Source organism: Mercenaria mercenaria, chromosome 3 (assembly GCF_021730395.1).
Source record: "Mercenaria mercenaria strain notata chromosome 3, MADL_Memer_1, whole genome shotgun sequence".
Lineage (NCBI taxonomy): Eukaryota > Metazoa > Mollusca > Bivalvia > Venerida > Veneridae > Mercenaria > Mercenaria mercenaria.
The window spans coordinates 32,832,597-32,846,610 of NC_069363.1; the positions used below are offsets into that span (position 1 = coordinate 32,832,597).

A 14,014-nucleotide genomic window follows, 5' to 3' on the forward strand; every position below is an offset into this window, starting at 1 on the left:
CAGGCATCATGATTGCATTGTCAAAATAATTTAATTACAGTATGCTTCACAATTCTGGCAGTGAACATGTGTTAAGCAATGTAGGGATAACGCATGTTTTTTAGTGTTATAACGTCTGCAGAATCCCGAGGGATTGGTTGGTACCCGAGCCCATAGGGCGAGGGTACCAACGTATCCCAAGGGATTCTGAAGATGTTATAACAAGAAATGAACATGCACTAACACTATTCTAGCATAAAAAGCGAAAGAAAACACTAATAAATGAATACATTCTCCCTCAGCGTCATTATTCCATGAAATGCGCAGGAACGTCTGCAGGTTTTTTTTTCACGTTGACGTCATTTCCGTTTTAATTATCCATTTTGGGGCCGTAATGCGTTAACACTTTGCCACGGAACACGCATATATAAAAAGGTGTTGTAACAGCACATGAGCACAAGAATCTCTCTGTTAACACACGTTTTCTCTCTTGTTAAAACACCCCCGAAAAGTGACAAGAACAAGTTTTATGCTAGAATATACATTTAGTACAAAAGATATATAAATACAGATATTGGTTTAAGTAAGAATATGTAGTAGACAAGGAAACAAACAGGTTTTTTAGTAATAAGGAAAACCTCATGAAAACATATGGTACTGCTACATAAATGGAATTTATATAAACTTCGAAGTACCTAAACTGAAGAATAGGTTCCTAGCATGTTCTGTCTCTGCTGTAAACAGTGAAACAATCACAACTGATAAATTTGGCTTGTAACGATTTTTATAATACAAAGTCCTAGGCGGTCGAAAATAGGTTGTGGTCGAAAATATGTTGTGTGGGGACATACAATTATTTGGACTACATATGACACCAGAGTACTTGTTTTTCCAGGAAGCGGACTCAAGAGTGGTTCCAATAAGCTTGAAGCTTTCATCACAATCGAGCTACTTAACAAGTTAGTATAAACTAATAATTTAACCTAAATTATAATAAATATTTTCGTGATATCAAACGATCATATTTACCTGGTTTACAAGCACAGATGATAATTTCCAACCTGGAAATTAAACACTTATTAAATACAATATAAAATGAATGTGGATAGCCAGTCTGTGGATGAATATCAAGCTTTTTAAAGTTTTCTTCTTGATCCGTTTAATAAAAGTAAATTTTGTTTGTTTACACTGAAATCAAATTTGGCTCCAACACGTCATGCGTACAGCAGGCCAATCAGATCCGGTAGATCCAAAGTGCGAAAATAAACCTTTTCGGGTTATTAATAAAACCCGGCCAGATCCGGACCAGCCCAATCCTATTGTACGGAAACCGCTAGACTCTTCCACGCGTTAGATACTACATTTGTATTCGATAAGACAGATCAGTGTAACAGACTAGGAAACCGCCGGAATAATAATATCTGTCATGTGTTTACGAATCGGATAGAAATATCCGTCCCGAGGGCACCTGCGCATTGGGCGGTAATGAGGCTTGCCGAATTACCGCCCATGCGCAGGTGGCCGAGAGACGGATATTTCCATCTGATTCGTAAACACATGACTGGTATTTTTTCTTGCATATCGTAAACATGTTAGCATTTTATTCTGGCAGATTATTTTTCTTGCATAACGTATTTTACAAATAACAGATAGAAATACTTTCTTTGTAGCACTCTTTCATATAGTAGAGCGCGGAAATTAACGTCCGTAAGCAGAAGTGACGTCATGATGTTTTGCGTTACGCACAATAACAAAGTTCCACTTTAGTATTATCGTTTGTAGCGTAACGTTATGTTCTTACGGTAAACTAACGTATTTTGAATCGAGAAATATACTATAAGGAATGGAGAGAAACTATCAAGGTACCTGCTTTTTTCGTGTTTTTACATAAACAATATTTTATCAGTGCATGAACAACTAGTTGTCATTAACAGCACGAGAGTCATCTGGCATGGGGGTGCCAGATGCGTTTTGCCGGCATGGGTAAAATCACCGGAAACGCCAGTCCGGTGTGCAAGAAACTTACGGACGGAAGGTTAATATAATTACGAATGTTCTATCGTGTCAATATAATCTTCCATTCTGTCACTTATATATTTAGAAGATAAAGTCTTTTGTTTATATTTATATTCGTAGCTTTATAATCACGTTCTCTTGTAAACCAATATGCAATATTTCTTATTTAAATGGCACTTATTAAGATCACATATTTCACCTGCTTAAAAATTGTAGGACCACTTTTATTTATATTTTCCTTTTTCCCCTCGCCAGTTTGTGAAGGTGGGGATTATCGTCTAAAATATAAGGTCTACAATGCACATAATCTTTAAATGAGCATTTTATGTAATTTGAAGGGCAGTGCATGCAAGCTGCATGTCTTCAAAGCTTTAGATTTTTACGGTCCCGGACTTTCAGATTCTCTAATCATCATAGTCGTCGCACTTTTCACATCAAATTGGAATAATACAGAATTTTAAGACACTGTTTCCAAAGAAGGTATAGCGGATGAGACGAAAGAAGAATGTACTGCACTAAGTATTGTTATTACTAATTTGTATCTGTATGAGTCCGAGTATACATAATGAAGCACTGAATGTTGTCCTCAGATACATTTTTTTCTGTGTTTTATAATTATTTTACTTTATGTATGTGTTTGCTTTCAAATCACTGTCAATTGCATCATGTACTTAATATGCCATGCCCTTCCCATTACATCATCGAAAAAACTGTTGAAAACGTGCGTTTAACTCCGAAAGAGTTTTTAAACTATGTGTTGCAGCCGTATTACAGACGGATGAGACTATTTTAAAATACTAATTAAAATGATCTTTGAACAGTTATTATAAAATTATATACAAACTCATTCATTAGTTCGTCCTTCACTGAAATAAAAGGACCCTCTTTCACCGTAGGAAAATCAAATAAATATCCATTACAAATTAATTAACTGTTTTCACCGTATTCCTTGAAATTACATTCCGAAATCAATTTTCTGCTGCTAATTCAACGAATTCGTTGACATTGCTCGACATTCAAACAAATATTTATAATCTATCTATTTTTATGTGTAGTCTACAGGAACGACTGGCACATGTTTCTTATGCCGAGAAAAAAATCTAATAACTCTAATCATTCATATGTTTCAGTCAATGATTACTTTCATAGGGTTCCTTTGTGTTTTTCTTTTTCCATGGTCGAGTGGTCAGTGTTCATGCCTTGCAATCACTGTAGCCTTTCGCTGGGAGTCATGGGTTGAGCCGTGCTACCAATCAAATATGTTTATGTTAGAGAGTTTACAGTTTCTTAAAGAGGATCTGAGTTTAGTTCTTCGGTTTCAATGGTTTGGTAAACTGAAAGGAGAAAAGTTGACCTAAACGCAAAACTTAACCAACAAGGGGCCATAATTCTTGCAAAAAGCAAGATGGAGTTACGTTTCTTGCTGTTCAGCGGCAGCTTTTGATGGTGAACATGTGTTGCAAGTTTTGAAGCAATAATTTTGATAGTTTAGGAGAAAAGCTGACCTAAACACAAAACTTAACCCGACAATGCCAACACCAACGCCGACGCCGATCAAGTCATGACAGTAACTCATCATTTCTTTTAAAAAATCAGATGGACTTAAAACTAAAATTATCATATACTTTTATCAAATAATTTGTTATATTTGATTTGAGCCCGTTTCAACTGTTTCATAAATCGTTAAATACAATTTTCCCCGGAATCCGAAGATATTAGTTTGAGCCCGACTAGCTACAGCGCTAAATGAAGTGAGAAAGTTGTCAATTAAAAAGAGAGCCTGTGTCGACATGATGTGTAAGCAGACCGCCTTGACATAATTGTTAGATGTTGAGAAACGGCGTTAGCACAACACAATTAATGGTGATCGCATTCATAAGTACAATAATTTATTCATTTCCGTACACTTTTGACTTCATGTCGTTTTGACTGTGCATTCTTCGACCAACTTTAAATTTAGAATTAGCCGGGAATAATTATTTCTTGTTTTGTGGTTTTACGCCCGTTTTCGACAATATTTTTTTTTTTTACATTATGAGCACTAAACTCTTTTTCTACAAGAAATTACAACTGTCCCATTGAATAGTATTAGTCACGGATAGAGTGATCAGACCTATACTCGCTCGATTGACTGGCGAACGCTCCAACCCTTGTGTCATTCGGTCCGACATGGGGTGTTCGTGGGGTGGGGGGAGGTAATCAGAAAAGAGACTATTTTCTCAGGGTTAATTGTATTTGAAGTTTCAAAACTGGAATTATTTTAAAATCTGAACTGCACACGTCTGTTAACAATGGTTCAAAATGTTCATTTACAAAGGATGAAAGTTAACATTGTGTGAATAGTTGTATATACCGATGCTGAAATAACTTGTAGCTCGACCCGATCGTATTTTTGTTTTAATTCGGTGTTAAAAGATATGCTTGTATTGTTTAATATATGAAAGAAAGAACAAGCAAATATGATTAAAATTTAAAACATTAAGGTAGCAGTTAATTGTTGAAACGCGGAAGTTCATTGCTGTCGCTACCCTCTCGTTTATTCATGATAACTATTTACCATTTTTACAGTGCTGTTTTAAAACAGATTGAGCGGTCATGTTTATGGAGACCCGGGTTCTAAATTTTGCGTAAAAGTTTGGAAACGGCATCGATCATTCATATTTTATACTTCAGTTCATTCATTTCTATAACATATTGTAACTCCGGTGGTCCTCTCCATACATATCACCCGGTAATGTTTGTATTTTCAATGACAATGAAATAAATGATTTTTGTGAAGAACCTAAAACAGATATGTTTGATGACCATAGTGAGGACAGACAGTCTGATATCGTTGTAAGGGATGAACTGGTACGACTTCTGTCAGAGTGAAAAATAAGACTGGATTATTATCAATCGACTTTTCAGATTCTGGTATCAAGTAACACTTGGAATAAATGTTCAGTTCATAATGTTTAATATACTAGAAATTTCTATTTTATGTTAATTTATACTTTAAATTATTTCTGAAGCAAGAGTTACAACTTATATTAATCCTCTTATGTCTACACATGACTCTCCTACCCCAAACCATTTCAAATTAAAAGGGTGTTTGGTATAATTATTTCTTTTTTTTTCATTGTTGTGACTAAAATTCATTTAAGGAAACAGTGGAGACCTTGATCACATGATCTGTTTTGCGGTGTTCAAACTGCACTGTTTGCTAAGACCTATTTATAGGACACTGGGCATAATAATCAATCTGGACGGCAACCATTGCCACGCATGTGTGAGAGAATCCATTTTCCACATTTGAGCTAAATGCCAGGGACAGTTGCTGATACATTTACCATTGTCAACTATTTTTGTATATCTTGACAGGTGATCGAATACACAACCTTTAGCCAGGGACGTTGATATCACTTAGTCATGTCCATCGAAGCAATACGTTACGAAAATGAATATGCTGAACTCTGCTGTCTCTATTCCCCCTTGCTAAATAATTTCCTTTTTTTTTAATGAAAATGTCTTTGTTTAAAATGACATAACTAAATTTACCATGCTCACAAACAGCACATAACAAACAGTATGTTCTTTTTTCAAACTTTGTACGTAGTACAGCCATGAAATGTGCTAAATGCTACTTTGACTTTTAAAAGACCAAGTACCAGATCTTGATGTTGTTCAATTGGGTTCAACACTATTTCCAACAATCTTATTGCCATATATGACTGACAGTCACTTATGGTAACAAATGTTCTCTCTCCCTGGCAAGCTTAGCAACCTAAGTGACTTACCAGCACACTTTCATAAGGAACTGACAGCTCTACATTCGTATGAACTGAGGTAGATTGCAAATGGCCATGCAAGGAATTTCTTCGCTAACCGGATCAAACCCGTGACCTTTGGATCGGCAGTACAGTGCATCAACTACTGAGCTAACTAGACAACAGTACCATATGTGTCTGTGGAAAGAAGGTTTGTCGGCAAGGAGGGAGGTTGGTGTTTTTTACTGATAACTTCAACATCAATGTGTGGCTTCTTTTGCGGATTATTTGTCCTTATCATTCATTATGTATTCTAAGCCTAGATGTTTTTCTCAAAGTTGTCCCTTGTAAACCTAGAAAGAAAGCTTACAAGCTTTAAGAATCGGATCGAGAACCCTCGAAATATGCTTGACATGGATGTTGCTGTAAGAAGCAATTGTCAATATGAATGATTTTCGGTTCTAGAACTAAAATAATGAATCAAGGATTATTTGACTTTATTATATGATTTCGCTTTAAAACCCTGAATAAGTATAAGAAGTTTTCAACCTACTACCGCCCTTAGTTTTGACAAGAGCAACTTGATGGTAAAATTTTAACCCTCGTTTTCTTACTACAAAAAAGGGATATAACTTTGCCAAAATTAAAGTAAGTGTCATGGAACTTGATGCTTTTACCTTGCTTTACAACCTTGAAGACATGTGAGAAATGTTAACTCAATGCCCATATTAGTTTTGGAGATAGCAACTTGCATGCAAACACAACAATATCTATGCACAAGAAAGAGGGCATAACTTGTCCAAAATTAAGGTTATGAGAATTGATGCTTTGTCCTTCCTTTACATCACTGGAGACATGTATGGAAGTTTCAATCCAATATCTGCATTAATTTCCGAGATAGTAACTTGCATGCAAAACTTTAACCAGCTTTTTCTAAGTTTAAACATTAAGGCATAACTTGGCCAAAGTTCAAGTAAGAGTTATGGAAGTTGATGCCATGTCCTTAACAACATGGAAGACATGTGTGAAGTTTAAACCCAGTATCTGCATGAGTTAAAAAAAAATAACTTGCATGCAAAACTTTAACCCCAAAAAGGGGTCTGACTCAAATAAGAGTTATGAGGCTTGTGATATGTTGAAATGACCTTATTTTACAGACCCAAAGAAATGTGTAAAGTTTTAACCAAACATCTGCATTAGTTTGGATATACTAACTTGCATGTAAAACTTAAAACTGCATTTTCCAAGTCCAAAAGGGGCATAATTTTGTCAAAATACATATAAGAGTAATGGGACTTGATCATCTGCGGTTATTTAATGACCTTAAAAAGTACTAATAGGTTTCAAAGCAATATGTCTATAAATGAGACCCATAATTTACATTAAATTTAATCAGGAGTTATCTAACTTGATTATTTTCGTGGGTCTGATGAGTGGAAAGACTTGTTTGAAGTTTCAATTCAATATCATCTGTGGTTATTGAGATAAAGCCTTGACAGTAATTGCACCCAAAATTTTACCAGTCTACCAACGACGCCATGTTTAAAGTGTTAATGCATTCGGATACGATCACCCACCTTTCCCAGCTTCAGGAGGTGGGTAGAATTCGGGTGACACGACTACTATCGCTCGTGTTACACGAGTTATACTCGAGTAATACCCAGGGTGACTCGGGTTAGCTGAGTATGTATGCCGAACGCGCCCATTAATAACTAAGAGGGCACGCCTATAGACTAGTACGCCTAAAGTGCGCAATGGAACCAATTTTTTTTTTTTTTAGTAACGATTTGATATCTGTCTTAAGAATATGTCATTGGAATAGTAATTAAATAATATAAAAGAAACACAAACATCAGATATCTTATTCATTTTTACAATTTTTTTTAGATTTCTGTTAAGCTTAAACCTATCTAAATTTTGTTGGAAACATTTATACTAACACGTAAATTTAATACATTTGAAACTAATTATTACACGACTAAAAGTACTCGTAATATTAAGTAAAATAATTATTGTATTTTTTTTAAAAAAAATAATGTGGGATGTACTTACATGTTCTTTTTTTATAATATTATCCTTAGGAATAAGCCTTCATTGTTATTTCTATCTTGAATTGATTCACATCTTAACTCAAGTTTAATTTCGATATAGTCTACAAATTCAGTGTTATGCTAAATGTCATAAAAGCAGTTTAATATTAAATTTCTCTTAAACATAAATAACAAAAGAAGATATAAATTATGTTAGAAATATACAAACAAAAAGATATAAATTATGTTAAATATACAAAGACCAATAAAAATATAATACATTTGAAACTAATTATTACAACATAATAAGTTATAAAACAAACTGGAAGTTGCCGTGAATCTAGATCACCGCAACAATACTCACACCGACAAGCCGACGGGAATCAAGTTCGCCTCGGCAACGTCGATTAGCAAATAGTGAGGCGGATCAAAGCAGAAATCCTAAGCGTATGCGCCGGTCAGACACTCACAAAGTGCTAACGCCAGTAACTTGTCAAACGTTGCTCGTCCCTGGGACTTATCGAGTCAAACTCAGAATGCCAATAATTCTGGTAAGAATAGTGACATTTAGGACAATAGGGAGAATTCCAAGTTAAAGGAATTAAATTTTGGATGTTTAAATGTGAATGGTTTACGAAAAAGACTAGATTATCCTGATTTTGTAGAGTATATTCACTTGCATGATATATTTTGTGTTGTTGAAACCCATATTGATAATGCTGACATAGTAGATATTGATGATTACACTTTTTTTGTCTAAAAATAGAGAGCAAACGTGTAAACGTAAAACGGGCGGGATCGGCATTTACATTAGAAATTCTCGTCTTAAATTTCTAACAGTTATACCAAGTAACAACGAGTGTATTTTATTGGTTAGTATTGATAAACAGTCATATGCAGGAAAATACACGAGGTGCAGCTAATGATGGGTGGAAACGTCGCAAACTAGTATTGCCGAAAGCAAATCCTGTGAACTCATTGGAAGATTACATCTGGATTTATTCATGCAAGAGAAATATCTCCCCAATGGAATTGAAATATGCCTCAAGTTGAACAAAGCCTCCACCAACTTCTGTCTCATGGGCACAGCCGAAGGAAAAACTGATATCCAGCAAGTGGGATTCAACGTGAGGACGGTTGAATTACTTCCTGTGGTGGCCAACGATTTGAATCAGGCCATTAGCCAGCATAACATGAAGATCCCGATACGACGCGCTGTATTGAAAACATTCACGATCCCTGATGGACAGAGATCTAAAATTGATGATCACTTGTTTCTTGGACAACTTCCAAAACGACTCATCATTGGTATGGTGAGAAATGCAGATACGAATGGAGACCACCGCACCAACCCATTTGATTTCAGACATTTCCGTTTGTCTAAACTAGAAGTCAGTATCGACGGGAAAACCATTCACAACAAAGCCTTCCAACCAGATTTTGAAAATGGAGAATGTTTCGATCCTACATGTCACTCTACCAGGCAACGGAGCTCTCGGACTCAACAAGTCGATTGGATTGACTATGACAGAATATAAAAGTGGCTACACTCTCTGGGGATTTGATCTCACCGCAGATCAAGGTTGCGAGGAAGGTCAACTTCACCCTATAAAAACGGGGAACCTGAGGATAGATCTTCAGTTTGCACAACAACTTCCTAGCGTCGTGAACGTGAACGTGATAGTGTACGCAGAATTTGACAATCAAATTGAAATCAACAGGCTGAGAGAAGTCGTCACAGATTATTAAACATGGATGGTCATGCCTATGCCAGACAACTCAGAGAAAATGCTGAGAAAGTGAAATATCATGAACCGATATTTAAAAGAAAACTGAAGAATATGCGAGACACCTTAAACGAATGTGTTGTGGAAGAACTTCAAACATTCGTCTTCGATGAAGTACATAAGAACGATTATGGATGTATTGTGGATCATCCCAGTCAGTTACAGCATAAACTGTGTTTGTTCACATCTACAGACGAGTGGGTGGATGTGTACATTGAAAAAGCTCTCAATCAACTGAATCTCTACAATGTCATGGAAAAATGGTATCCAAAGCTAGAGCTCATGGATGTGAATGACAGTGAGAAAGTACAAGCCCTGTGTATGTGGGTAGATATAAGGGACAAGTTAGCCCGTCATCAATCAGATCCACGGGAAAGCTGGATGAGTATATGGGCAGATCGAGTGAAAGACGCCTGGAATCATGAATACCCATGAACATACATCTTGAATCAATCGTTTATATTGAGAACACTCAAAGAAGAAGTGTGTTTTTAAGGATCATCTACCGAATCAGAAACCCTGTCATGTGAATGCTTACATAGTGAACACACATGACTCAGATAAACCTGGAGAACAATGGGTGGCTATTTACTTCAGAGAAAATATAGCCATCTACTTTGACTCTTATGGATTACCACCCTTAGAGGAAGCTATTCGACCCTTCTTGGACAACAATACCCGACGCTGGACCAGGAACAAAATACGACTTCAAAGTGGAAGCAGTGAGTGCCATGTGTGGTGTTTACTGCATATTTGCTTTGGACGCTTTAGCCAGAGAATATGATTTAGAGACTATATTGACTATCAAATTTCGTTTAGAGCCAAGATATATCGTTTAAGGTTCAATGACAAATATGTAGGAACTTGGTTTAAATAATTCTATGGACACTTGTATGCAAAAGCTAGATCACTAGCTAAACCTGAACATTGTCAGTGTTGTACAGCATATCAATCTGAAAAACTTATTAAGCTTTGTTTAAATTGTATGTGTTAGACCATGATTATTTGTATCCTTAATGTTCTTTGTTAATACAGTTACTTGTTCAACAAGAGGACCATGATGGTCCTGAATCGCCCACCTCTTCCCACATGACCCAGTTTTGAGTATGACGTCGTTTTTTCTATTATTTGACATAGTGACCTAGTTTCTGAGCTCATGTGACCCAGTTTTGAACTTGACCTATATATTATCAAGATAAAAATTCAGACCAATTTTCATGAAGATCCATTGAAAAATATGGTCTCAAGAGAGGTCACAAGGTTTTTCTATTATCTGACCTATTGACCTAGTTTTCGAAGGTACGTGACCCTGTTTTGAACTTTATCTAGATATCATCAAGGTGAACATTCTCACTAATTTTCATGAAGATCTCATGAAAAATATGGCCTCTAGAGAGGTCACAAGGTTTTTCTATTTTTATACCTACTGGCCTAGTTTTTGACCGCATGTGACCCAGTTTCAAAACTGACCTAGATATCATCAAGGTGAACATTCAGATCAATTTTCATGAAGATCCATTAAAAAAATATGGCCTCTAGAGAGGTCAAAAGATTTTAATAATTTTAGACCTACTGACCTAGTTTTTGTCCGCAGTTGACCCAGTTTCAAACTTGACCTAGATATCATCAAGATGAACATTCAGACCAACTTTCATACAGATCCCATGAAAAGTATGGCCTCTAGAGAGGTCACAAGGTTTTTTTATTCTTTGACCTACTGACCTAGTTTTTTAAGGCACGTGACCAAGTTTCGAACCTGACCTAGATATCATCAAGGTGAACATTCTGACCAATTTTTATGGAGATCCATTCACAAGTATGGCCTCTAGAGAGGTCACAATGTTTTTCTATTTTTAGACCTACTGACCTAGTTTTTGACCGCACATGACCCTGTTTCGAACTTGACCTAGATATCATCAAGATGAACATTCAGACCAATTTTCATACAGATCCCATGAAAAATATGGCCTTTAGAGAGGTCACAAGGTTTTTCTATTATTTGACCTACTGACCTAGTTTTTGATGGCACGTGACCCACTTCGAACTTGATCTAGATATCATCAAGATGAACATTCAGACCAACTTTCATACAGATCCCATGAAAAATATGGCCTCTAGAGAGGTCACAAGGTTTTTCTATAATTTGACCTACTGACCTAGTTTCTGACCGCACGTGACCCACTTTCGAACTTGACCTAGATATCATCAAGGTGAACAGTCTCACCAATTTTCATGAAGATCTCATGAAATATATGGCCTCTAGAGAGGTCACAAGGTTTTTCTATTTTTAGACCTACTGACCTAGTTTTTGACCGCACGTGACCCAGTTTCGAACTTGATCTAGATATTATCAAGATAAACATTCAGACCAACTTTCATACAGATCCCATGAAAAATATGGCCTTTAGAGAGGTCACAAGGTTTTTCTATTATTTGACCTACTGACCTAGTTTTTGACGGCACGTGACCCAGTTTCGAACTTGACCTAGATATCATCAAGGTGAATGTTCTGACCAATTTTCATGAAGATCTTGTGAAAAATATGGCCTCTAAGGAGGTCACAAGGTTTTTCTATTTTTAGACCTACTGACCTAGTTTTTGAAGGCACGTGACCCAGTATCGAACTTGACCTAGATATCATCAAGGTGAACATTCTGACCAATTTTCATGAAGATCTTTTGAAATATACGGCCTCTAGAGAGGTCACAAGGTTTTTCTATTTTTAGACCTACTGACCTAGTTTTTGATGGCACATGACCCAGTTTCGAACTTGACCTAGATATCATCAAGATGAACATTCTGACAAACTTTCATAAAGATCCCATGAAAAATGTGACCTCTAGAGTGGTCACAAGCAAAAGTTTACAACGGACGCACGCACGCACGGACGACGGACACCGCGCGATCACAAAAGCTCACCTTGTCACTTTGTGACAGGTGAGCTAATAAAAAAATGTGTACACAAAATATTCTTTTTTTTGGTACTTTTTCCCTATCTAGGGGTAGTAGTAAAGGTGCCATAACCCCATCCCTCTAAAAGACCAGTAGTCCTGTCTTTTTTCAACTTAGCCATGTAGATGTTGGTCCTCCATGTAAGATCAAATCTCATTGGCTAATATATTGATTCTCTATCCGGTCCGCGCGATCCCCATATAAGCAAGTACATTGGCCTACATTCCATCATTCGTTCACAATGGAGTCCATTGCTGAGCAAATTGAGGAGTTGCAACAACTCGAAGCCAGAGCTGCTGTTTTTCAGAACAGTATCCTCAATACGCTAAGGAGAAGAGAGGTGGAGGGACACCCAGCGAAGAACGAATGAGGCGTTAAGTATCATCCGATCCTTAAGAGATAGAGAACAGTGGAGACGGGCAGAAAGGCAGAGAATGGAGGAGAGATACATGGGTCGGCGCTAAGTCAGGGTTGTTTGGGTTCACCCCTATGTCGAAAGGGCCCTGGCTGATAGCACCACTGAGTAGAGATGCTACTCAAAACAAGAGCACCGCCTTGCGGGTGCTGACGCTCATCTGATTTTTTTTGTGTAATAGAAATATTGTCCTACCCATGATTTTCTAAGTCTAAAAAGGGCCATCATTCTTGCAAAAAGCAGGATAGAGTTATGTTTCTTGATGTACAGTGTCCACTTATGATGGTGAAAAACTGTTGCAGTTTTAAAGCAATAGCTTTGATAGTTTATGAGAAAAGTTGACTTAAACATAATACTCAACCAAGAAAATGATTTTCTAAGTCCAAAAGGGGCAATAATTATTGCAAAAAGCAGGATGGAGTTATGTTGCTTGCTGTACAGGGTCAGCTTATGATGGTGAACAAGTGTTGCAAGTTTCAAAGCAATAGCTTTGATAGTTTAAGAGAAAAAGTTGACCTAAACATAAAACTTAACCAAGAAATCTGATATTTTCTAAGTCCAAAAGGGGCCATAAATCTTGCAAAAAGCAGGACGGAGTTATGTTTCTTGCTGTACAGGGTCAACTTATGATGGTGAACAAGTGTTGCAAGTTTTAAAGCAATAGCTTTGATAGTTTAGGATAAAAGCTGACCTAAACATAAAACTTAACCAAGAAAACTGATTTTCTAAGTCCAAAAGGGGCAATAAATCTTGCAAAAAGCAAGATGGAGTTATGTTTCTTGATGTACAGGGTCAGCTTATGATGGTGAACAAGTATTCCAAGTTTCAAAGCAATAGCTTTGATAGTTTAGGAGAAAAGTTGACCTAAACATAAAACTTAACCAAGAAATCTGATATTTTCTAAGTACAAAAGGGGCCAAAAATCTTGCAAAAAGCAAGATGGAGTTATGTTTCTTGCTATACAGGGTCAGCTTATGATGGTGAACAAGTATTCCAAGTTTCAAAGCAATAGCTTTGATAGTTTAGGAGAAAAGCTGACCTAAACATAAAACTTAACCAGGCAATGCCGACGCCGACGCCGACGCCGAC

General features: G+C 36.7%; 1 protein-coding gene across 5 annotated transcripts in view; it reads right to left on the bottom strand.

The window, feature by feature from the left end:
* The window catches only part of LOC123525840 (PCNA-interacting partner-like), a 178,875-nt gene that overhangs the window by 76,137 nt on the left and 88,724 nt on the right, over positions 1–14,014 (bottom strand). Inside the window, exon 11 of one of the 5 annotated variants that reach the window (XM_053538131.1) lies at positions 1,009–1,040. The exons of 3 other annotated variants lie outside the window; for them this stretch is intronic. The gene's annotated coding sequence lies outside the window, so the exon portion shown is untranslated. Of the gene's footprint in view, positions 1–1,008; positions 1,447–14,014 lie in introns of those variants that run through there. One more of the 5 variants, XM_053538132.1, reaches the window with a different exon arrangement.